Source organism: Triturus cristatus, chromosome 7 (assembly GCF_964204655.1).
Source record: "Triturus cristatus chromosome 7, aTriCri1.1, whole genome shotgun sequence".
In the NCBI taxonomy this organism is placed as follows: Eukaryota; Metazoa; Chordata; class Amphibia; order Caudata; family Salamandridae; genus Triturus; species Triturus cristatus.
The window spans coordinates 1,086,297,891-1,086,320,789 of NC_140590.1; the positions used below are offsets into that span (position 1 = coordinate 1,086,297,891).

Below are 22,899 nucleotides of genomic sequence, written 5' to 3' on the forward strand. Positions count from 1 at the left end.
TGCACGTCAGAACGCCTCCCCGGCAATGGTACTCACCGGGTAGCTCGGAACGGAAGGCCTCGGAACTGAACTGGACTGCCATGGACCGGACTGGACTCGACTCGGAACTTCGGAACTTCGGAACTTCGGAACCTGGTGGGCCTCTGTATACCTCGGATCTTGCTCTCTCAGCTAGGCTCTGGTCGGGATACTTCGCACTTCTCACCGCCTCGTCTGGGTGTTGATCGCAGCCTCAGTCGCCCCCGCTTGGCCGGAGGGAGATACAGGAAATCCTGCGGGTACGCGTTGTTGTCCGTCCAGCTGTGGCAGGAGACCGGGCCTGCAACGCACCTCCGGCGCGTGAGATGAGAAAGTGTCCCTGTTCGGGCGCCAATTTATGTGGTAAATAATTTAATTACCTGTACTATTTTTGATGCGGAAATCATTAAAGAATAACTCAGTAAAATGAGAGGCAGAATCCGTGGTATTAGAGGTTCTGAAAGGGCTTTATTCCTTATACAACTCGAGTTGTAGGCTTCATATTCCATCACCACGGAGGTTCAGGAAGTGAAGGGCATACATTATTGATAGGTAATCATTTTTATAGAAAAGGCACTACAGTGAAAACAGATGCAATAGGCGTAACAGCAGATAAGACAAACTAAAATATGCATGCGTAACTAAAATAGGCGTAACTAGAAAACGTCATTATACATGATGTCATGAGTGGGTGGATCTATAAGAGAATCTTGCAATGTCAGCAGAAATACTTGGCAAAGATGCGCGCGCCGCCGCATGACGTGTGGTTGACGTGCAACTAGAGGGTGAAGAAAACTTGACATTTAGCTCTACATGTGGAGACCGAAGTCTGGGGGTCAAGTAAACCTAATCCTAAATCATATCTAGTATCCTATGTTTAAAGAACTGTGTTATCCAAAAGGGAAGGTCTCTCGGACGAAATCGATTCTATACTGCCTGTGAGTGCGTGTACAAGCGCCTAAGTGTCTACATGAGATGCGAGGGAGCAGAAATCTTCCATAGTAACAGGGGCTATGAATTACTTGCATGAAGACAGTGAGGCCAGGCCTCTTGCTCGGTAGCTGGAAGAATGTTTATTTAAACTACTAGACAGGAATGCATTGGATGAGGAGCGGAGCAGATAACTTGAAGGTGAAATACAGTTTTTGGCAGGCAGACAGACTGAGTCAGGCACCGTTAGCCGCGCAAGGAGTAGGACAAAGTTCATGGATACAGATGTGAGCTCAGACTGGATCTGTCAGAGGTAGAAAGCAGGGAAAAGCTTGATGGCAGAATCAGGGCCTACTCGCCTGGACTGTAAAATGTAATAGATGAACCATATAAAGCCGGTGGCCTTTCATACTTAGGAATGGAATATCCGGCCCATTCATGGCGGATTTGAAAGAGGACATGTTGACGGTGGACGCACATGTGTTTGCGTCTTCATAACTGGAACTGGAGGGAACATACATGTACTTGTGACTTATACATGAAACCGTTGGGGTCCAAGATAGGGGACATAACTGATCATAAAAATCCATATTTCCACAAGTTGATGAGGTACTATATTCTTGGTCTGCACGAGTTTACTGCCACAATAACTGTTTTGGAACACCCCTCCCCCCTTTATTTTTTGTAATATGGGCAAGTTTAGAGCGAGACAGACGGTGGCCACCATGGATCAGGAGGAGAATGCCCAGGACCAGGTGCAGTAGGACCCGGGCAGTACCCCCCCAGAAGACCCTATACAACAGCAATTGACCAGAATATTTGAAGAATATTGGATTCAATAGCTGACACCAAAGCTACACTGCACCAAGACATAAGTACAGTGCCAGTGGGGCTGGGCCTCCTTAGAGCGGATCATGCAAAGCCAACCGAGAGAGTGAAGCTGACCAAATCCTCCATTGCAGACATTGAGCCGGCACAGCAGGCACTAACGCTACTGGTAGTGGACCTCTCTGATAGGGTCCGCACTCTAGAAAGGAGAGCAGAAGATGCAGAAGGGTGGAACAGGAGGAATAAGATCAGGGTCCTCGGACTTCCGAAGGGAGAGGAAGGTAATCGAATGATTGCCTTCCTGGAGCACTGGCTCCAAACGGTGGCAGCACCGGAGGGCCTGTCAGCATTTTACACTCTGGAAAGAGCGCATCGTGTCCCTGCCAGGCCGCAGGCCCCGGGACAGCCCCCACACCCAGTGGTGGTTAGGCTCCTTCCTTTTAAAGACAGGGATACATTGCTGTAAAATGCCCGGGCTGGTAGCCCCTATGTGGTGGATAATAGCAAGGTTTCAATAAACCTTGACTACACACTGGAGGTACAAAGAGGGCGTGCCTCTTTCCTCAAAGCCAAGAAATCCCTGTGAGAAGATGGTCTTCAGTATGCCCTGATATTTCCAGCCCGGCTGCTTATACTTTTAGATGGAAGTCTCATTCCTACGAGGATCCCAAAATTGTGTGGGATTAGATTGAGACCTATAGAGCAGAGGGACCACCAGCGGCGCGTAAGATCACGGCACCGCCCTGGGACCGAGAACCCAGGAAATGACTCAGTAGGCGACTGGGAGCGGTGCCCTAAAGAAACCGAGTTCCTCACAAACAGAAAAAGAGAAAGCTGAGGCACTGCAGGCTGTGACGGCCATCATGCAGGACAGGAAATCACTATTAGAAGCAGGATCCCGCTCCCTGAGAGGGACCGAGGGATCAGAATCAGACTCCTCCCTAAGTGATGGCTTAGCTTGGCCTGTGGTGACCCCAAAGACAGCAGATGAGATTATTTGGCATCAAAGTCTGTCATTGATATTTGGGGGCTTTCGCTAGGGGGCTGCCGACAACTTCCCTGGCGACGTCCTGAAACAGCCAACTTGGGCCAGAGCATCACATGCAGTTCTCCTACTCTTTGTTATTTCCCTGCATTTGCCACACCCCCCTGTGTTCCTTCTCACAGTGGGTTTGCTACCCAACTAGTAATTGATGTTCTGCATATGGTTTGGGCGGCTGTTTGTTGCCAGACTGTCCTGAGATCGGGGAGTTGTTCAATATGTTTTTTTTAATGGTTTCCATTATTCAGTTTGCAGGAGGAGGTGGGTATGTACAACTGGGGGGCCAGAAAAATGGGGATGTGGTGCAGAGAGCTGTCAATGGGATGTACATCACCAGCACACAATGCATTAAAGTTTATAACGTGGAATATTAGAGGGATGGGGTCTATGGTTAAGCATCACAATTTGTACACCTACTTAAAGCGGAGAGATATGCCCTCCTCCAGGACACTCACCTAATCAGAAGTGTAGTCAAAAAGTTGTACAGGAGGTGGAGAGGGCAGTTATTTGCAACTATTTTCTCAGCATATGCTCGAGGAGTATTGATTTGGATAAGGTCCAGTGTCCCCTTTGACCCTATACACACCTTAAGAGAAAGCGAAGGCAGATATGTACTTATTGCGGGGAGGCTGATGGGCGAGGGGTGATGTTGGGTAGTGTGTACGCACCTAACCTAGATCAAATCACTTTCAATATATGATAAATTTATAAAGTGCTGGACTCACCCCTGGAGGGGTATCTCCACGCTATAGACAGATGTAGGAGGGTTAGAACAGGTGACCAGTTAATAAAGAGTTCTGTTTTCAGGAGTATCCTGAACTTCAGAAAATTCAGGCACTTAGGTAAACAGGGAGCAAGTTCCAGTATCGAATGGCACGGTAGGAAAAGGTTTTGCCACCCGAGCGAAGTTTGTTAAACTTTGGGATAACAAGCTGAGCATGCTCTCCATAGCGCAGAGATCTGCTTGGTAGGTAATGAATGAGTTTTTCAGCAAGATACATGGGAACCCTATCATTGATTGTTTTGTGGACCAAGCACAGATTTTAAACTTAATTATTTTATGAATGGTGAGCCAGTGGAGGCATCTTAACAATGGGACAGACTCAGTTCTAGGGGGCATATTGAGAGCCAGACGCACTGCTGTGTTCTGAACCACTTGCAACCTATTCAGCACGGCGTTGTTTCCTGCTGCCAAAAAGGGATTACAGTAGTCGAAATGACTGACTACCAGGGTATGAATCAGGGTCTTACATACTTATAAAGGGAAGAGATGAAACACTCTTCGCAAAAGCTTCAGCATATAAAAGCAGGTGCCTGAGGTAGTTGCTATATGATCTCTCATAAATAGGGAGTGGTCCCGATAGACCCCCAAGTTTTTTGCCTTTGTTGTAGGAGTGGGAGCAGGGCCCAACTCTGATGGCGACCAGTCAGGGACCACATAGTTGGTGCTTTGCCGAACAATAGTATTTCCGTTTTATCAGCATTATGCTAGAGAAAATTCTTCGGCACCCAATCGGAAATTGCTTGCATACCTTTTGCAAAAAGATGTTTTGTCGCGATCAATTTGTTATCAATCAAAAGAAGGAGTTGGGCATCATCCGCATACGAAAAAGGGAACAAATCCATGATCTCCAAGAATTTTTGCAAGAGGGGCCACATACATGTTAAATAGTATGGGTCTGAGACACGAGCCCTGTGGCACCCCCTTCGTGAGAGATTTAGCACAAGAATGAAAGGGCCCCAAACTAACAGTCTGTGTGTCGCTCTACAAACCTTGAAAGCCATTGAAAGTCAGGCCCCTCAATACCAATTTCAGTAAGTCTTTGACGTAGCTTATGGGGCTACAGCATCGAAGGTTGCTGACAAGTCCAACAGCACTAACGATACTGCCTTGTTATTGTCTAAGGAAAGTTTGATGAAGTCCGTGACACCAATAAAGGTGGATTCAGTGAAATATTTTGGTCTAAAACCAGACTGCGAGGGGTGAAGACAGGCTTGGAATTCAATATGTTCCATAAGCTTCGAGTTAATATAACCTTCAAGACGTTTGCTCAAAAGCAGAAGAAGTGAAATGGAACGATAGTTGGATAGCTCTGCTGAAGGTGCATTGACTTTTTCACAAATTGGAAGCACTTGAGCTGCTTTAAATACATGGGATAATTTCCCCTCAGTCAGAGATAGATTTAGGAAAGCACAAACTGAAGGAGCAAGATGCTTTGTAAGTAGGCAAAAATCTACCTGGTATAATGTCGATAGGAGAACCTGACTTGGCTGTTTTTGGAAACCAAGAAGGGTGAAACGTCTGCTAAGACTGCATCTTTCATTCTGGGAGTGGAAAAGAGTGGGGTGGAGGAGTCAGAGGAGCGGTTGCTGAGGGCAGAATATTGAGCTGGGAGGAATCGGGGGGAATACGGAAGCACCCCATAGCTGAGCAATGGGAAGAAGCTCTGTGGGCCTGGGAAAACCTGACACAAACAAGTAGTGAAGGTGAGGGAAGCGGGAGTGCATGTAAGTGACAAAAACATCCTACCATAGTAACCTCACTACATTGAAAGGCCCATATGGCAGAGGCAGTCACCCAATAACATAAGCAATCATAATGGAGGGGACAGTCCTGAGCGATGAGAAGGGCTTGGTTGTGATGGAAGAGCCCTCCCTACAAACCAACGTCTATTCATTAGCTGTTACCCCCACATATGCCCCTCTGGGAATGTACGCACATCACCCCTCAGCAAAAGTTTTCCTTTTGTTAGTAGTTTGGTTTATAAAATGGATCCGTTAAGCATAGATGACATTACTGAGCCCCGGTCTAGAGCTGGAGGCTCCCCAAAAATGAAGAGGCTGGGAAAAATAGGATTTGTCTTGAAGTGTGAACAATTGTGAGTCGTTGATATGTCTATATTTATGGGTCATAGCACTGTAAAACGTTCTGGACAAACAAGTATCAATAATTAGCCGTGGAAATCAGAATGAAATTTTTATAAGTTTGCCTCATGTGCAACAGAGAAAAGTAGCTGAAAAATGGATTCATATGTGTACGCTAAAGTATTAAAATACAAAATGCCAATAAAGATATATTTTAAAAAAAAATAATTTCCCCACAAATGTGTGTGGACCTAGCATCCGAGACAGTAAAGACCCCAAATGCAAAAAGGCAGAATCCAATTTTTTGTTTTCAAGGTAATTCTGTTAATGCATGTAGCTGTGGTATGTGGGCCCCGCCTTGAATGGCACCAGAGAAACCTACCAACTCCACAGATTTCTGAAAAATATACAGTAAAGGAAGTCTAGGGTTGTATGAATTTACCCATAGCTTCACAGATTATGCCATTATGCAGCTTTGTGTAATAAGACTCCCATTGGGGGAAATCGTAATGTGAAATGTAGTGAAACAACACAATTAGCATCTTTCCATCATAAATGGAAGTTTCTTTAATGTGGGTGATCAACAAACTTTTCAGGTAGATTTTTTAGTTGAGCAGACCATTCGGGTAGTTTTTGAATGAGAAACTACAAATTGCATCATGAACGGCAATGTTCTGAATAGAAGATACCAGGAAATCATCTTGAAATTACATTTTCCAGTTGAATCTTCACCCAAACAGGCCATTCAGGTAATTTGTAGAGCCTGAAATGCATTTTTGTGATACAAGAAGACACTGCCATAGAGACCCAGAGGCTACTGTACATACAGTCTCAACTTGCATTTTTTGTCTTAAGACCACCCCCTCTGCTTTGTCCAGCCCTTTGTCTTTTTGGATTTTTTAAAGGGTCTGCAATCTCTGCTCTGCCACTTTCACAACCTTTTAATTTTTATTTGGGAAATATCAATCAATCAATCAATAAAAACTTTATTTCGGTTTTTTACAAACATAAAAGTATACATTAAGTAGCATATAAGACAATAAAGTAAGAAATTAGAACCACAGAATACACAATACAATACAAATATCAAATTTAATGAAGTACTTTGCAAAACATTTGTTGTTTGGGGAATGGCAGGAATGAATACTTTTGTTCTGGGGTTTTTTCTTATTGTTTGTTTGATATTGAATGGCCTGTTGTCAGTAGTAGGGACTGTTTTAGGGTGAAGTTACTTCAAGGGATTCTTGACCAAATTTACAAAGTAATTTTAGGATCACAATAGTCAAATCTGAGCATTATTAAATGCACACAACCCAAATTGCAATTTGGTAACAGGTTTCTGCATCACACTTTGGGTTTGCAAATAAATATCAAATCGGTAATTGGAAAGAGCATGCAAAGAGATTCTCTTCCAAATACCGATTCCTTTAGTTAAGTATTAAAGTTTTGCAACGTAAATCCAGTCTCAAAACATTAATATTTTACCAACTTTGTGAATGTGGACAAAAATTTTTTCAGGAAAATGGTTGCATGAAAAAAGTAAGATTGCTTTATATGAAAGCAATCACTGACATGGTGGTCTGCTGACCCCAGCAGGCCACCATCCCGGTGACTCTAATCAATTGTAGTTAGGGGCGGGCAGAGAACGCCGCTCCACTGGCTAAGCTTGTGGAGTTTTGCCAACTCTGCATTCTGCTGAGAACGTGGAGTTTAGGAAAAACTCCGACTCCGCAGCGGAGTAAAAGCTCCCAAACTCCACCCCGAAAATAAATATTTTCAAAAAATAAATAAAGAAGAGAAAAAAACACACTTACCTCTATTGTGGCGTCCCCGGGCTGCCCTCCTACTCCTCGCCGTGGCCTCTCCTGCAGAAACCCCTACATCAGACATACTTTGTGGTAGGACTGCACATGCGTACGTCTGACGTAGGGGTTTGCAGAAGAAACCATGGCAAGAAGGGCAGCCCAGAGATGCCGCGATAGAGGTAAGTCTGTTTGTCTATCTTCTTTATTTAAAAAAATAAGAAAAATTATGAGGGGGGAGGCGCAGAGCGGAGTTCCATGGAGTTTTTGCCCTTCTCCAGGGAACTCCGCATAGTGCAAGCATGCCAGCTCGGCCAGGTCCTAATTGTAGTGGGTTGCAATTAGTGACTTACCTCATGCATATTTATGAGGTAGTTAGAATTGTGACCCACTATGCGTCTGCATTTTGTGAACCAACTGACAAATTTTTTTATCTCGGGACAAAAACTTTTTATTTATATTTTTGTTTTATTATTTAAAGTATGTATGCAGACTTTTATGATTCAATCAAATCAAATAAAGTTATTTGAACTGAACTGACTAATACATAGAGCACCCTAAGCCCTCGGGCACCAGAAAACTAAAAGTCAAAATCTTTGTCACAGTTGACACTTGTTTATTTCTTATTTTAGGAGAGTAGGATCTGCCTCTTATGGTTACCCCCACTTTTTGCTGCTGTAACACTGTTTTTCGACTTTAGTCAGGCTGGGGCCCTGCTATTCAGGACCCCAGCCTAGCTGCTTCCTCTCTAAATTGATTCCATGGACTTTAGGTACACTCCATATTGGATTCTGGGGAACCCTTGTGAGTCCCTAGTATTTGGTATACAATGTACCCAAGGCATAGGTACCCCAGAGGCCTACCGGGGCTGAAGCATGTATTATGCCACCCCTGGGAAGCCCTCCACAATGACACCATGGGTCTGCTACTGCAGCCTGGGTAAGGTGGTGCATGCACCCCTTACAGAGATATAGGTTCACTATAACTCACCTAACACTGCACATACAAACCTATCAGTCACCCCTATGGCAGGCCTTATCAATCCTGAAGGCAGGGTGCTTGGTTATATGTGAGAGAGTGCCCAGGCATGAGCTGAGCCCCTCTGCATCCTTCGAAATCCATCTTCCTGGGTTGTCAGTAGTGCGGCCTAACAATATACTCTTAAGTGGATTATAACCCAACGGTAAATGCTAACTTTGGACTGGCTGCACGGAAACATGTTGTGTTTGGTGTCAAACACCTTGGAATCATCCCCAACACCAGTAACTGGGAGAGACATGACAGCAGCGGTATGCCCGGTACCAACTTAAAAGAGCCCTGGCATCACAAAATAGATGCTGCAGCCACATACACGGGTCTGGCCTCCTGCTGCTGACCGAAACTCTGGCAGGGGAGGCCTGGACAATAGGTTTCCTGTCGCAGGATATATATATATTTTTTTCCTTTAATATCTCAACAACTACTGAACGGATTTACACCATTTAACAAAAAGGGATCTTACTGAACCAAGACCTACCTTTTTGCCAAATTTTGTGTAATTCTGTTCAGCATTTCGGGCTGTAGCTTTGTCTAAAGTTCTCTATGGACATTAACATGGGGAAAACATGTTTTGAGACCCCCCTTTTTTCTCAGCCCCCGCTTGTCGAATCACCCCGAAACTTTCAAGACATGAGCTGACTGGAGCAGGCCACTAGTTTTGAAAATTTTGCGAAGATTCGTCAGCCGGCGCCAAAGTTATTGGGAAAAGAAAACACGTTTTTTTAATGGAAACTGGGTCCTAACTATAACTACCTACTGGAGACCTTATACATTATAGTTAGGCTAAAATTTCACTATTTTACTCGAACAGTACCATTGAAATTTAGCAGTTATAGTTACCTGAGCTAGCTATAAATTTTGCCCTGCAATGCCTGGCCTATGACCTCACATACTAAATCACTCATGGCATGGTCAGTGCCATCACTGAGGCTATGTCAAATGGCGTCACTGATGACATCATCAAGTGAGTGTAAGTGTTTTTGGGTGCTAAACATATACACTAACCTATTACAAAAGTTTATTACTATAATAGTTGTACTACTAACAAGTGATTCTTTCTCTAAAGTGTGATTTGAGGTGGCGAGTGACTGTATAAGTGGGTTTGTGAGTTGCTGTATTGGTGTGTGAGTGCATGCATGAGTGACTTTTTGGGTGAGTGAGTGGATCTATGACTAGGTCTCAACGTGTGAGTGGTTGTCTCAGTGGCTGTATGGGTGTGTGAGTGGTTACGTGTGTATTTGAGTGGCTGTGTGGGTGTGTGAATGGGTGTGTGAGTGGCTGTATTATTTTAAGCAGTCATGTGAGTAGCAGTGTGGGTGAGTGGGTGTGTGTGATTGACTACTTTGCTGAGAGAGTAAATGTATCAGTGGCCGTATGGGTGAGTAAGTGGCTGTGTGAGTAACTGTATGGGTGAGTGAGCTGGTGTCTGAATGACTGTATGAGTGAATGACTGGGTGTGTAAGTGGCTGTATGTGTGAGTGAGTGGCTGTTTCCGTGAGTGTTTGGTTCATTGAGTTTGTGTTTGAATGGCTGTATTGAAAAGTGAGTGTCTGTGTGAATGACAGTGTGGGTGAGTGAGCAGATATGGAAGAGCTTGTATGGATGTATGAATAAGTATATATATGGCTATGTTTGGTATGAGTGAGTGTGTGTGTGTTGTATGGGTGAGTGAGTGGCTGTGTTGAGAGGCTCTATGGGTGTGTGAATAGGTATGTGAGTGGCTGTATAGGTGAGTAAGTCTGTGTGTAAGTAGCCGTATGGTTGAGTGTATGGTTATGTGAGTGGCTGTGAGGGTGAGTGACTGGTTGTATGAGAGGCTGTATGAGTAAATTATGATAGGAACAGACACAATGTTTTCCTTTTCAGTTGTGGGTCTCTTTGTTTAATAGCAAATGTATCAGTAGCTTTATATACATTTGATAATGTTACTACTATTATTAATGAAATTTATAAAGCGCATGTAAACTAAAGTTTTGCTAAATGAACTAGACATGTCTAAGTTTACCTCAAGAGGAAAGGAGGAAACACTTAAAGCACGTTAGAGAACAACATTGTTTTTAGATTTAATTTGTTGCGACAGTTGATGTATGGCATGTTACTAGCAACAGTAGTGCTCACTTTCTAAAGCTGTTTGTTCGTAAAAACTTGTATGTTTCTACCAAACTGTTGTTTCAGTTTACATATTAGTGCAGGCGAAATTCTTGTGAAAAAAAACATAAATGTGTGGGACTTTACCTGAAGCTAAATTAACATTTGTATAGCTCACGTTCAACCTGAAGGACATCTCGGAGCTGGGTGATAGATGAGTACTGATCCTTTTCAAACTGGCTTGCTCCATCACCCACTGAATGATTGACTTTTAATAGCAATTATCTTTCAGGATGCTTCGTCTTATCTAACTTTGCAAGCAGACATGTTAGCAAGTTCCTCGTTCAATGTTGAAGTGCCAATGCACAGATGGTAAAAGCACCTCGTGTTCATATTTTAGACACTGACTTTTTTAATGAACACAAATGCTATACGTTCATGGGCAATGTGCTCAACTGTACCGCTTTCTACATTTAGTGTTGGTGGTTTTGCTTTCACATTGTTATTCAGTCCATTTTTAGAACCTATTTTACTATTTTCCGGTCTAATTCATCCTCCTGTTTTTATTCTGCTGCTAATAGCTGGATGTTTAGAATTTCTTAGCAATAATATGGTAGTGTACATGCTTTTTCCTTGCTGTTTACAAATAACCTTTAACCATTGCTTGTCATACAGTTGCTATCGTAGTGCACACTAGGTAAGCTCCATTTCGTCATGGTCACAAAAAAATTGGATATCTAGATTTTGTTGAAAATGGGTGAGGTTAATGTCATTCTTCTTTCCATGCATGACACAGGGACAGTTTAAGCAGTGCCTCTTTTAAGTTTGCTGTGTAACTACACACTTGATAAAAGTGCCTCAACTCAGATTTTAGACACTGTATTTTATCATTAATACATCTGCTTTATGCCAAGGAAACTATGTGACTCGCTTCACTTTAAGACCTATAACATAATGTTTGTTTTATTTGCTAGCTAGATTTACACTACTTTAACTAACGTATCCACTAATAAACAGTGTGACGGCCAGTGCTATTGGCTGTGCGGTGCTGGTCGAATGTGTTTCCTGGTGTGCAATTGGCTCAGAATCCCCCCAGTAGCTGTGCTAGTATTGTAAAGGTTCTTTGATTAGTAAGTCACCAAATGACCCCAACAATGTCTGTAGAGCTGTCAGAAGAATTCCCGCCTCCACAACTCCCAGTGCTGAATAACCATGATGTGTTGCATGGTTTCTTACCACTGAGAGTAATATCTAACAAAGTTTGCGTAAAAGTCCAAAGTTCGCTCTCAAATGCAGTCTCTGGCTGCTCAGTCTATCCTCCTAGATCTAATAAATTCATGGAGACGAGTCAGGGACTGTGATGCTCTTTCTAATTTATTGGAAAAGTGGCACAAGGAATAGCAGAATCACAAGAGGTTCCTAGAGAATAACGTGTTAAGTTGGAGAAATGGAAGATGATCCCTTGTGTAGAAAGTTGGAAAAGGCCTGTTTCCACCAATCAGTGTCGTTGCAGAATTCATCAAGTAGCATGAAGACCAGGGGCAGTGCTACCCTGCAAGAGAGAAAAACAGACAATGGTGAATAACTCACTCCTGGATGAATGACATGCAAACCCCTCTAAGCAGATCACTGTAAAACCAACTGATGCTGTGCACTTCTTTCGGCACGGTGTGCCAGCATAAGCTTTCATAGTTTTGCCCTTCATGAAGTTGATGCATTAGACAGGGGATGACAGTTCAGAGGGGCATTTAACAGGATATCTCAGGGAACTTGTCCAGATTTGAAAGTTGATATGATACCAGCCTTCTTATTGGTTTAGATTGATACCTGTCTTGTAGTGGCTGTGTGCATGCTGCCTCGGGGAGATCCTGAAAAGATTGTCATTTTTAGTTCACTCTCTAGCCCTGTGAACACAGGCCTGTAAATGAGTGCACTTTGGGTCATGTGCACTTATGAAATTGGTTTCAATGGGGCATATTAACAAGGAACAGGGAAAATTAACGCTAAGGGCGCTTAGCGTTAATTTTTTTAACGCCCGCTATCGCTGGATAATATCGCCTGGTTATCACGTTATTAATGCTAACCGCCTAGGCGAAAAAAAAATCCAGCGATAGCGGCATTTTGGGAGGTTATCGCTGGTTATGCAGCGATAAAACTACAAGGATAGGGATATCCTTGTTGATAGCCCATGGTGGATTTAGCCATGTAATCCACCTCCCATTGGATTACATGGCTAAGTCTGAAAATTAGCAGACGTAAAAAAGCAGGGTAAACCGTGCTTAGCGCTGCTTTTTTTGTCTCTAACAGGGTTAGCGTGAAGCTTGATAATAGGAGAAATGTCGCTTAGCGACATTTCTCCTATTATTTTGCTCTGGAACGCCCACTTTGCATCTCATTGGAGATGCAAAGGGAAGCGTAATGAAAAAGGGTGCTAACATGCGATTTTGCATGTTAGCACCCTGTTGTTGATAGGGCGATGTTTTTATCTCCGCTTCTTTAGCTTTTAAAGCCAAAAAAGCGGAGATAAAGCCCTTGTTAATATGCCCCTTAGTGAGTTTGACTCAGTTCTCTAAAACACATCATCAGTATGTTAATTTGTGAAGCAGACACTGCAATTGAAGGCGTCGTCAGATACATATATTCACCAAGTCACATGTGTAAGTTGAAGGTTACAGTAAGAGACAGAAGTTAATCACCACTCAAATGACCACAGCAGAAAAAAACATTCTTTCCATGACACAAAACGTGTACACAAATTAGAAAAAGTGAAGGGCATTGAAAATGTTACTACTGTTTTTACTGAATTGCTTGTGAGCATTATTTATAAACTGTGTCTTATCTCTCTTCTGATACCCACGTGCACTTGGGCTCTTCCACCTAAGACCTTGGAACCTGGAGTGATCTCTGGGCATCATTTAAGAGGAGAGAGGGAATCTGGTCTTGGTTCTTTTCCTTACTTTCAGTCTACGCGCACTTATAGTTGTTGGGTATTTAAGACTGCTTTTTAAATAGCGTGTGCTATTACTGTTAACAGCGTATATTGTTTTTGTTATAGACTTGGTCCCGAGGCCAGACCTGTCCCCTCGCTGGATCTTGGCCCCTGAGGTCCTGACTGTTTTACTGCAGCAGGTGAAGGGTGAATTCAGCTGCTGCAGCTGTGCCTCGGGTGTTGGGTGCCTGGGTGCTCGTCTTCACAGCACACCATTAAGCTGCACTGTGCCCTCTTTTCTATCACACGCTTGTCAGGTCTGTTTCAGCTGCCTCTTTGTGAGGACTTCTGAAACTATGCTCCTCTTTTGTATCCTCCTTGTAAGTCTGAGCAAAGTGATTTTCGGTCTGATTTGGTTACTCACATTTCCTCAACATTTGCATGCATTCTCTGATATATAAAGGCAGTGTTTATACTAAACTTATGTTTATGGCCAGAAAAGGGCTACAATTTAAACCTGTTAGGATTTTAAAGAAGGATTTTCAACATATTTAAATGGCTTCACTATATTTAATATCTCTGTCAGGAGTGTGGAGAAATCTGCAATAGTAAACCCCATGCAAAGGGGAAGGAGATAGGGTATCATGGAATGGCTTGCCTTGAAAGTTTGTGAACTCTCACATACTTGTGAGTTTGATGGCATTACAGAATTATTATCCAACCATTTAGCAACATGGAAAGGTCAAAGTTTTAACCGAGTCTGGAGTAACACTATTTCCAGTGTAGTTAAGAAGACAGGTCACCTCCAAACTTGGAGGGGACAAAGGTGAAGAGGATTTCTACATGAAGTAGAAAATAAAAATAAAATGTGCAATTGCTCATCAGGCAAACTGTAGACATTGACAATTGTGAACTGGGAAAACATGAGCTTGAAGGGCATGTCACATGACATTCTAGGAGCGCGTGTAACATTCTGTGTGTGGCCACACTTTCTAAGTGTACTATTGGAAATGTTTTTTACTTCCCAAAAGTAAGTACTACATTTTCACCTTTTCATATGAGAACTAATACTGTAAGTGCATAGTTACTACTTGTTTTGAGAATCCTTGCACCAGTATGTGTCTGACACACAATTGCATCATAGCATGACTTTGAATGGAAACATCTTCCTGGGCATCTGGGTGCCATGAAAACCTGGAGGGCTTTACATTCCTCAACACAGACCCACGTGTTCTGAAAGTTGCACTGGCACTTGAGGACTTTTAAAATGGCAATACATTGATGCTGTCTTTTATGTTGTGTTGATTCACACGAGTTCCAGAAATAACTGTAGTAAATATGGGCCCTGGCACCATTACTATATTAGCAGGAAGGTTTTAGTGACAGGTAGTAACAGGCACAAATGTAAGCAATCGGGTGTGATGCTAGTACGATTTGGAAGTTTCTGGCAACACACATTAACCAGCAGCACCCAAATGTTGTTGCAGTAGCCATTAAACAGCAACTGTATGTATGTCATGTTAAGGTATGGTATGCTATTTATTCTATGTCTTTAAATAGCATTAAGAAGAGGCAAACCGAGCAACGTAGCTCATATATCGAAGATCACGTAACAAACAAATGTCCATAAAGTAATCGTTTCTTCTTCTTTATTCCAATCGTGTTTCAAATATTTCTTATCGTTGTACATATGATTCAAGCTTGTGCCTTCAACAAAAATCTTCAAACAGAGCCAAAGCCAACACGTGTTTCGTCCCTGAGGCTATCAGCCCAGGACTTCATCAGGGCTAAAAAAAAGGATAGGCTACATTTATTTACATTGTTCGAAATAATACACATGTGGTAAGGACTACCAACATATCAAATTCCTCCACCACATGTGTAGGCAAAATCCAAAAGGCAAGATAAACGAAAATGAAGAAAGAGGAAAAAAGGAAACAAAAGAGGGAGATAACTGTACATGTGTGTCGTACACCCCAAATAAAAAGAGTCAACAGACGAAATTAGTCATCAGAAAAAGTCTCCTGAATAGTAAAAGGGTATATCACCAATCACCCGAATAAAGTGCAGGTAAGTAAGAAGAAAATAGGTAAACTTCAGTATCATGAATACTCATGAAATATGCCATACTAATCCCTAGGGTTTAAGGTTTCAAGGAGAAAGTCGGCAAGTATGCTGACTGAGATTAACCGGCATTAATCGTGAACAGAAATCATGCCAATACCAGAAGCGCAATGTTTACTCATGAACTACACTTACCTACTCCAATAATCAATATCAAAAAGTAGAATAAACGGACAGTCTCCTATCTCTGAAAGATTAGAAGATACATAGACTCACGTAAGTATATCCTGACACTAAGCAATATTTAGTATAATAACATACGAACACCCGATAACTACGTAATCAAGTACCATAATAATATAAACTAAAGCTTATTGCACGAGCAATTCTAAGTTGATTAATAAATTCAAACTTGAGGTTAAAGAACCGCATGTACCTTAAATAGAAACGTAGATCGATAACTTCAAAATGTCGTATTAGATTCCAAAATCAGTAGCTTCTTATGTTACGGCAAGTTCATAGCCTTATTGTCCTAACGGGTGTGATTAAAAGGAAAAAATCTCAAATCAAACATAGAGACTGCACTTGGTAATGTGCATAGGTTGTAGCACTATTATATCGAAACATTACTGTCTAGGTAATGAGAGAAACTCATAGCAGAGTAAGTGGAATAAAATTGTACATCTCTGTGTAAATTGCATACATAATAACGAAAAAAGCGCCAAAGAGAGATATCACAACTCCAACTAAACATCAACTATTAATGTAGTCTAGGCTCAAATGTCATGAAAACCGTTACTAAAAGTAAAGTAAAAATTCAAAATTTAAGGGAAAAATAATTACGAGTAACGGCTGATACTAATAAGACATCTAACGGGACAGGAGTCCTGTTTACCTTGCACTGACTAGCAGAAATCCGCATTTTGGATCCCTCGTACGAAAATAGGCGTCTAGCTCGCGCGCCATATTGCGACGGGCTTAAATAGTATCGTTTGGGGTGTAGAAATAGACAATGGAAAAGGTATTAATTACCGGTAAGGTAACACCTTAATGAAAATGGACGCCATATTAGAATGGCTTAATAAAAAACACAAGGAATATTCGCTTGTGTATCAGTAGCAATATCAACGAAAAAACGTACTTAAGAACAATCTAAATTGACGCAAATAGTACTTGAATTATAAGTGCCATCTTATATTCATATTAAAAATTAATGAAGTAAAGTGATGAACATGCATATGAGTTCAATATTTGAATAGGAAAAATTTAAAAATATAGAGTAATAAAGAAAATAGCTAATTAAGGGAAGAACATTGAGAGAAGGAAAGTGGAAGCCCAGTGGGCTACAGATAGGCAAAAAAGACTCATTAAGACATGTATCTAAGCCTAATGTAAAACCAAATTTGTTATATACTGATTAAATCATTAGAGAAGTCACCATAAGTCCCTACTGTTACAATATTCCAATGTAATTGTCCATGTTCAAATGTTTGGTAATGAGATATAATATATAACACATTACAGTTGATAACCAGGTTAAACTCATATTCATTAGCAGTGAGAAGAGACTACGTTCACAACAGGATCATAAGCCCAGGGAATATTGCAGTATCCTTATTACTCTTAGGGTAACTAGGCCTAACCATATTGCGAATAGTGAGTCCCTTACGGTATGTTATACTGGGATACTTAGTTAGATGTTTATTCAAATCTGTGTCTGTTGTAAGAAGTTTCCAATGAGATTTAAGAATATTATATATTTTATGTGACCAGGGGTGATAATTAGTGATCATTCTCACTTGCTCTCGTGTTCTCGAGGTCTTAGAGGGATGTGATATCAGTGTGTCGTTTCTTATAAGGGCACAAGCCCTTCTTTTAGCTTGTGTAATAACCTGAGCATCATAGCCACGATCAATAAACCTCTTTTCCATATCAAGAGCACATGTATTAAAATCAGAGTCTTTGCTGCAGTTCCTGCGTGCTCTACGAAATTCCCCAAATGGGATAGAATTAATCTGAGTTTTGGGGTGGGCACTCGCCGCATGTAGTATAGAGTTGCAAGCTGTTTCTTTTCTGTACATTCTGCTATTAATCTTATTGTTTTCTATAAACAATTAAACGTCCAGGAAAACAATTTTTTCAACATTATGTGTCATAGTAAACTTCATATTGTACAAGTTGTTATTAAGGTGATCAAAAAAGTTGTGTAGTTCTTCCATGTTACCTGTCCAAATTAAAAGACAGTCATCTATATACCGCCCAAAGAACATAATGTAATTATGCCAGGCCGCCCCAGGTGGGCCCCAGATATGCGCCGCCTCGAACCATCCCATAAAGAGACAGGCGAAAGACGGCGCAAATCTGAACCCCATCGCGGTACCGCATATCTGTTGGTACCATTCCCCTTCGTATAGAAACACATTGTGTTCAAGAATCATTCGCGACATGTTTATAATCATTTCTGAGTGTTCCAGAAATTCCACCGGTCTTTTGTAAAGAAAGTGGCGCAGTGCTGACAACCCCTTTTTATGTAGAATATTAGTGTACAGTGACACCACATCTAGGGTAACAAGTATCATTGATTCATCCCAAACAATATCATTGATAATATTAAGGATATGTTTTGTGTCTCTAATTGTAGAGGGTAGATTATCTACAAACGGTTGAAGGAAAGTGTCTACAAATTCTGAAATTCGTTCCGTTGGCCCTCCAATTCCAGATACTATTGGCCTCCCTGGAGGAGCAACAGCATCCTTATGAATTTTAGGTACAGTGTAGGGACAAGGATATCTTGGTCTATCTATTAGAAGGTACCGGTACTCATCATCATTAAGCAGACCTTCCGTATTCCACTTCTTAATTTGGTCATTGATCAATCTCTTAATTTCAAACACAGGATTATTAGGCAGTTTCTTATACCACAATACATTCCTGAGTTGACTCATAATCTCATTGTCATAGTATTCTCTTGTCATCACAACAATGTTGCCTCCCTTGTCTGCCTCCCTTATAATGATAGTTTGATCTGACCTGAGTTGTTTAAGGGCTTGTCTTTCATGAGAAGTTAAATTGTCAACATTAGGTAAAAAGTTTCGATGGTTAATACTACTTTCAAGTCTGTCCAATTCTTTTGTAACTACCTTGCAAAATGCATCTATATTGTTGCCCGAGGGCAAATGAGGTACCCACTTTGATTTAGGTTTAAGGCCACTATCCTCCCTCAAGTCAGATACACATTCAAGGTCATGAAGAATTCTATGCATCGTAATTGGATCTTGTTCATTTTCTGCTATTGACAACAACAAAGCTGTATCTCTAACATCTTGAATAGAAAGGTCACCAACAGTAATATCAGATATACTTTGTTTATTTGGCAAAGAAGTCAAGGAAAAATGTTTTTTGAGTTTTAGATTTCTTATGAATTTATAAAGGTCTATTTTTACATCGGTCATGTCACATTGCGATGTAGGACAAAAGCTCATTCCTTTTTCAAGAACAGAGATCATATTTGCTGAAAGTACAATATTAGATAGGTTAATTACCTGAATTTGATTATTGCCTTTAGTTACTGTTTTGCCTTGCTCCATGAGCGAGTATTCACCCTGTCTCTTATTCCTGCTGCCCCCCCTAGACCCTCTCCTGGATTTCCTCTTGCTTCTTCTCTCTGTCTGCTGTTGTTCTCCTTGTTTCCGATCCTTATACGCTGAACTTCGCGTAAAAAACTATTACCCATAGTAGTATTAGTTACTCCCTCGGTTGATCCCTCTGCTTTTGTCACTGAGGTATTACTGGAAGAGGCAGTACTGATTGCGCTAAGTAAAGACGATCTACTACTACCTAGTTGTAAATCCTGTTTCACTAAGTTGTCACATTTTTTGGCAAAGGTGAATACCCTGCCATTCCGATAATCTGTCTCATCCCGTTTTAGTTTTCGGGCTTTCTTTTCTTTAGTTTCTTCCTCAAATTTATTCAAAATTCCTTCCAAAATCGCATAATTCTTTTTAGCTACCTCTGGTAGATTAACATCAGCTATCTCCTTTTCTAGTTTGTCTGCCTCTTCTGCAGCTTTTTGTACTTTTCTTTCTGCGTTTTCTATAAGGATATTCATAAGACGCATTGAGTTACCTGTGAGTTCTTTCTCCCAGAGGAGGAGTAAATCCTCTTCCAGGTCATCATATGTAGGGAAAATGTTAGAGCGAAGACCACGTGGGATCCTCTCTAATTTAATATATTCTTTAAGTGTAGCTCCATCCCACCATTTGCCTATTTCTAATAGTATCATTTGGGGTGTAGAAATAGACAATGGAAAAGGTATAAATTACCGGTAAAAGCCACTGATTTTGGAATCTAAGACCACATTTTGAAGTTATCAATCTACGTTTCTATTTAAAGTACATGCGGTTCTTTAACCTCAAGTTTGAATTTATTAATCAACTTAGAATTGCTCGTGCAATAAGCTTTAGTTTATATTATTATGGTACTTGATTACGTAGTTATCGGGTGTTCGTATGTTATTATACTAAATATTGCTTACTGTCAGGATATACTTACGTGAGTCTATGTATCTTCTAATCTTTCAGAGATAGGAGACTGTCCGTTTATTCTACTTTTTGATATTGATTATTGGAGTAAGTAAGTGTAGTTCATGAGTAAACATTGCGCTTCTGGTATTGGCATGATTTCTGTTCACGATTAATGTCGGTTAATCTCAGTCAGCATACTTGCCGACTTTCTCCTTGAAACCTTAAACCCTAGGGATTAGTATGGCATATTTCATGAGTATTCATGATACTGAAGTTTACCTATTTTCTTCTTACTTACCTGCACTTTATTCGGGTGATTGGTGATATGCCCTTTTACTATTCAGGAGACTTTTTCTGACAACTAATTTCGTCTGTTGACTCTTTTTATTTGGGGTGTACGACACACATGTACAGTTATCTCCCTCTTTTGTTTCCTTTTTTCCTCTTTCTTCATTTTCGTTTATCTTGCCTTTTGGATTTTGCCTACACATGTGGTGGAGGAATTTGATATGTTGGTAGTCATTACCACATGTGTATTATTTCGAACAATGTAAATAAATGTAGCCTATCCTTTGTTTTTAGCCCTGATGAAGTCCTGGGCTGATAGCCTCAGGGACGAAACACGTGTTGGCTTTGGCTCTGTTTGAAGATTTTTGTTGAAGGCACAAGCTTGAATCATATGTACAACCATAAGAAATATTTGAAACACGATTGGAATAAAGAAGAAGAAATGATTACTTTATGGACATTTGTTTGTTACGTGATCTTCGATATATGAGCTACGTGTCTCGGTTTGCCTCTTCTTAATGAACTTACAAGTGGGCTTGCCCATAATTTACGACGTGGGGTGGTCATCGTAAGGTTGACCTTGAAGCAGCAGCTCAATTAAGATATCTTTCTCTGAACATTGTCACTTCTCTGCGCAAAAGTTTTCCCAACCACCTCTGCTTGTTTATGTCTTTAAATAGCATGTAGGTGACATCAAGTCAGCGCGATTCACAAAAAACATAATGTTGAATTTATATAACATGGAATTTGTATAATACCGCGTGGTTTAATTAGTATAATTAGTTTGATGGCATTGATTATGCTAAATAGGAGATGTCGAAGACTCGGAACCATTTCATAGAAAATCCAGCAGGTAGAAACATACTCTGCTTTGGTTTGGTGTTTAAGGAATATTTGAAATGATTTATGATTCATTTAGAAAAGTGTATATGTGATGTGGTCTTTTTTGTTTCTTTTTTAGTGGATGTTTTTAAATCTCTGAACAAACTAATTTGATCTGATCAATGTCTGACGTGAAAGAGTGGTGAAGCTGGATTAGTTGATAGAAATTGCTCTGCGATTGGTTAGAGAAATGCTTGCAAGCTTCACATTGGCAGTCGGTCCCAAGACAGAGATGACTGCTCTTTCTGAGGAGACTACAACAGCCATTCAAGCTCAGTTAGGCCCTCTGAGTCTGGGGTCGTTGGAGACCACACAGACCCTTGTGAACAGTATCAGTGGTGCGTTTTTCTCATCTCCCCCACGCTTGGCTGGTGTAACCTCCAGTTGACAGCCACTTTGTGACCAAACTAAGCCTTTCATCCTGCTCTACTATATTAGACGTTTCTGTCTTCTGGAGAAAGGATCCATGCATACATTACTGGTGGAATTAAGCTCATTTTCAGTTTCCAGCTAATAAAAAAGACACCCCTTTCCGCACCTTTCCATATCATCAGGGCACTTATAAAGTGGGAATCTTACTAGTTGTGTAGAAAGGCAGAGGGATATATGTTCTGAAACATGTTGACTCTACCTCTTTATGGATAAGTGAAAATGCACACTTTTAATATTTTAGGTGGTATACAAATTCAACAATAAAATTAAATATAATCATTCCTTATACACTTTTTACCTTACCAACACACCCTGCTTTACTACAGTATTTTGCATGGTAATCTAAGGTAAATATTGTCGGTGGGTCACTTTTATTAGGCTGCTCTAACAGACATAGATCATCACATGCTAACACGTAGAAGGCATCCATCCTTTAATTTAGGTGCACTTCCAACTTTGGGTTGAGCTAAAGGTGGCTTCACCGTCTATGTTGCGTTGGTGCACACACTTGTCCAAAGCTGGACTTCCGAGTATTAAACAAAAACGTTATACTGAATTAAAAATGACTCATGGAGAAATGATCTTGCGTGACAACTTTCATAGAAATTTTTGAAAACTTCTCCATTTATCAATTTTTTCAGCTGTCAGACTTCTCTGTCACAGACAAAAGGCTGGCCTGGTGGGTAATGGTATTGTGCTAAAGATGTGTTTTCGTTAGCAGATGATTTCAATGCCACCATTTCAGCCTTATGTGCAGTGATTTCTTCTACTGTCCTTTAGTGGTCTCTGTGGATTGGATTGACAGAACTGACTATTTTAAATGTTTTCCCACAGTAACAATGAACATAACCTTCGGGCAGTCTCCTTTTAATTTCCACATTAAAGTAAATTGATACTTGTATAGCGCACTACTCACCCGCAAGGGTCTCAAGGCGCTTGTACGAATACCGCTGGGGAACCCATCCTGGCTTTCCCTGTGAGGCGTCCACTCCTGGGCACCCCCAAGGTGGAGGCCAGGCATCCTTAGCGTTGTGGGGGCCGTTGTGGAGATTAAGCAAGCTATTGCCCAGAGTTGCAGAGTGGGACTCCATGATTGGAATGGCACCGAGGCGAGAATTATCAGGTCCGTGGAATTTTTGAGTCCAAGACCCGCCGAGGCAGGAAATTGAA

The 22,899-nt window shown here is 41.2% G+C and overlaps 1 protein-coding gene across 1 annotated transcript in view; it reads right to left on the bottom strand.

Annotated features, from left to right (window-relative positions):
• Window positions 1-11,967: 11,967 nt before the first annotated feature.
• LOC146811137 (uncharacterized) overlaps window positions 11,968-22,899 on the bottom strand; it is a 289,135-nt gene continuing 278,203 nt past the window's right edge. Inside the window, exon 9 of the mRNA XM_085618205.1 lies at window positions 11,968-12,163. The gene's annotated coding sequence lies outside the window, so the exon portion shown is untranslated. The remainder of the gene's footprint in view (window positions 12,164-22,899) is intronic.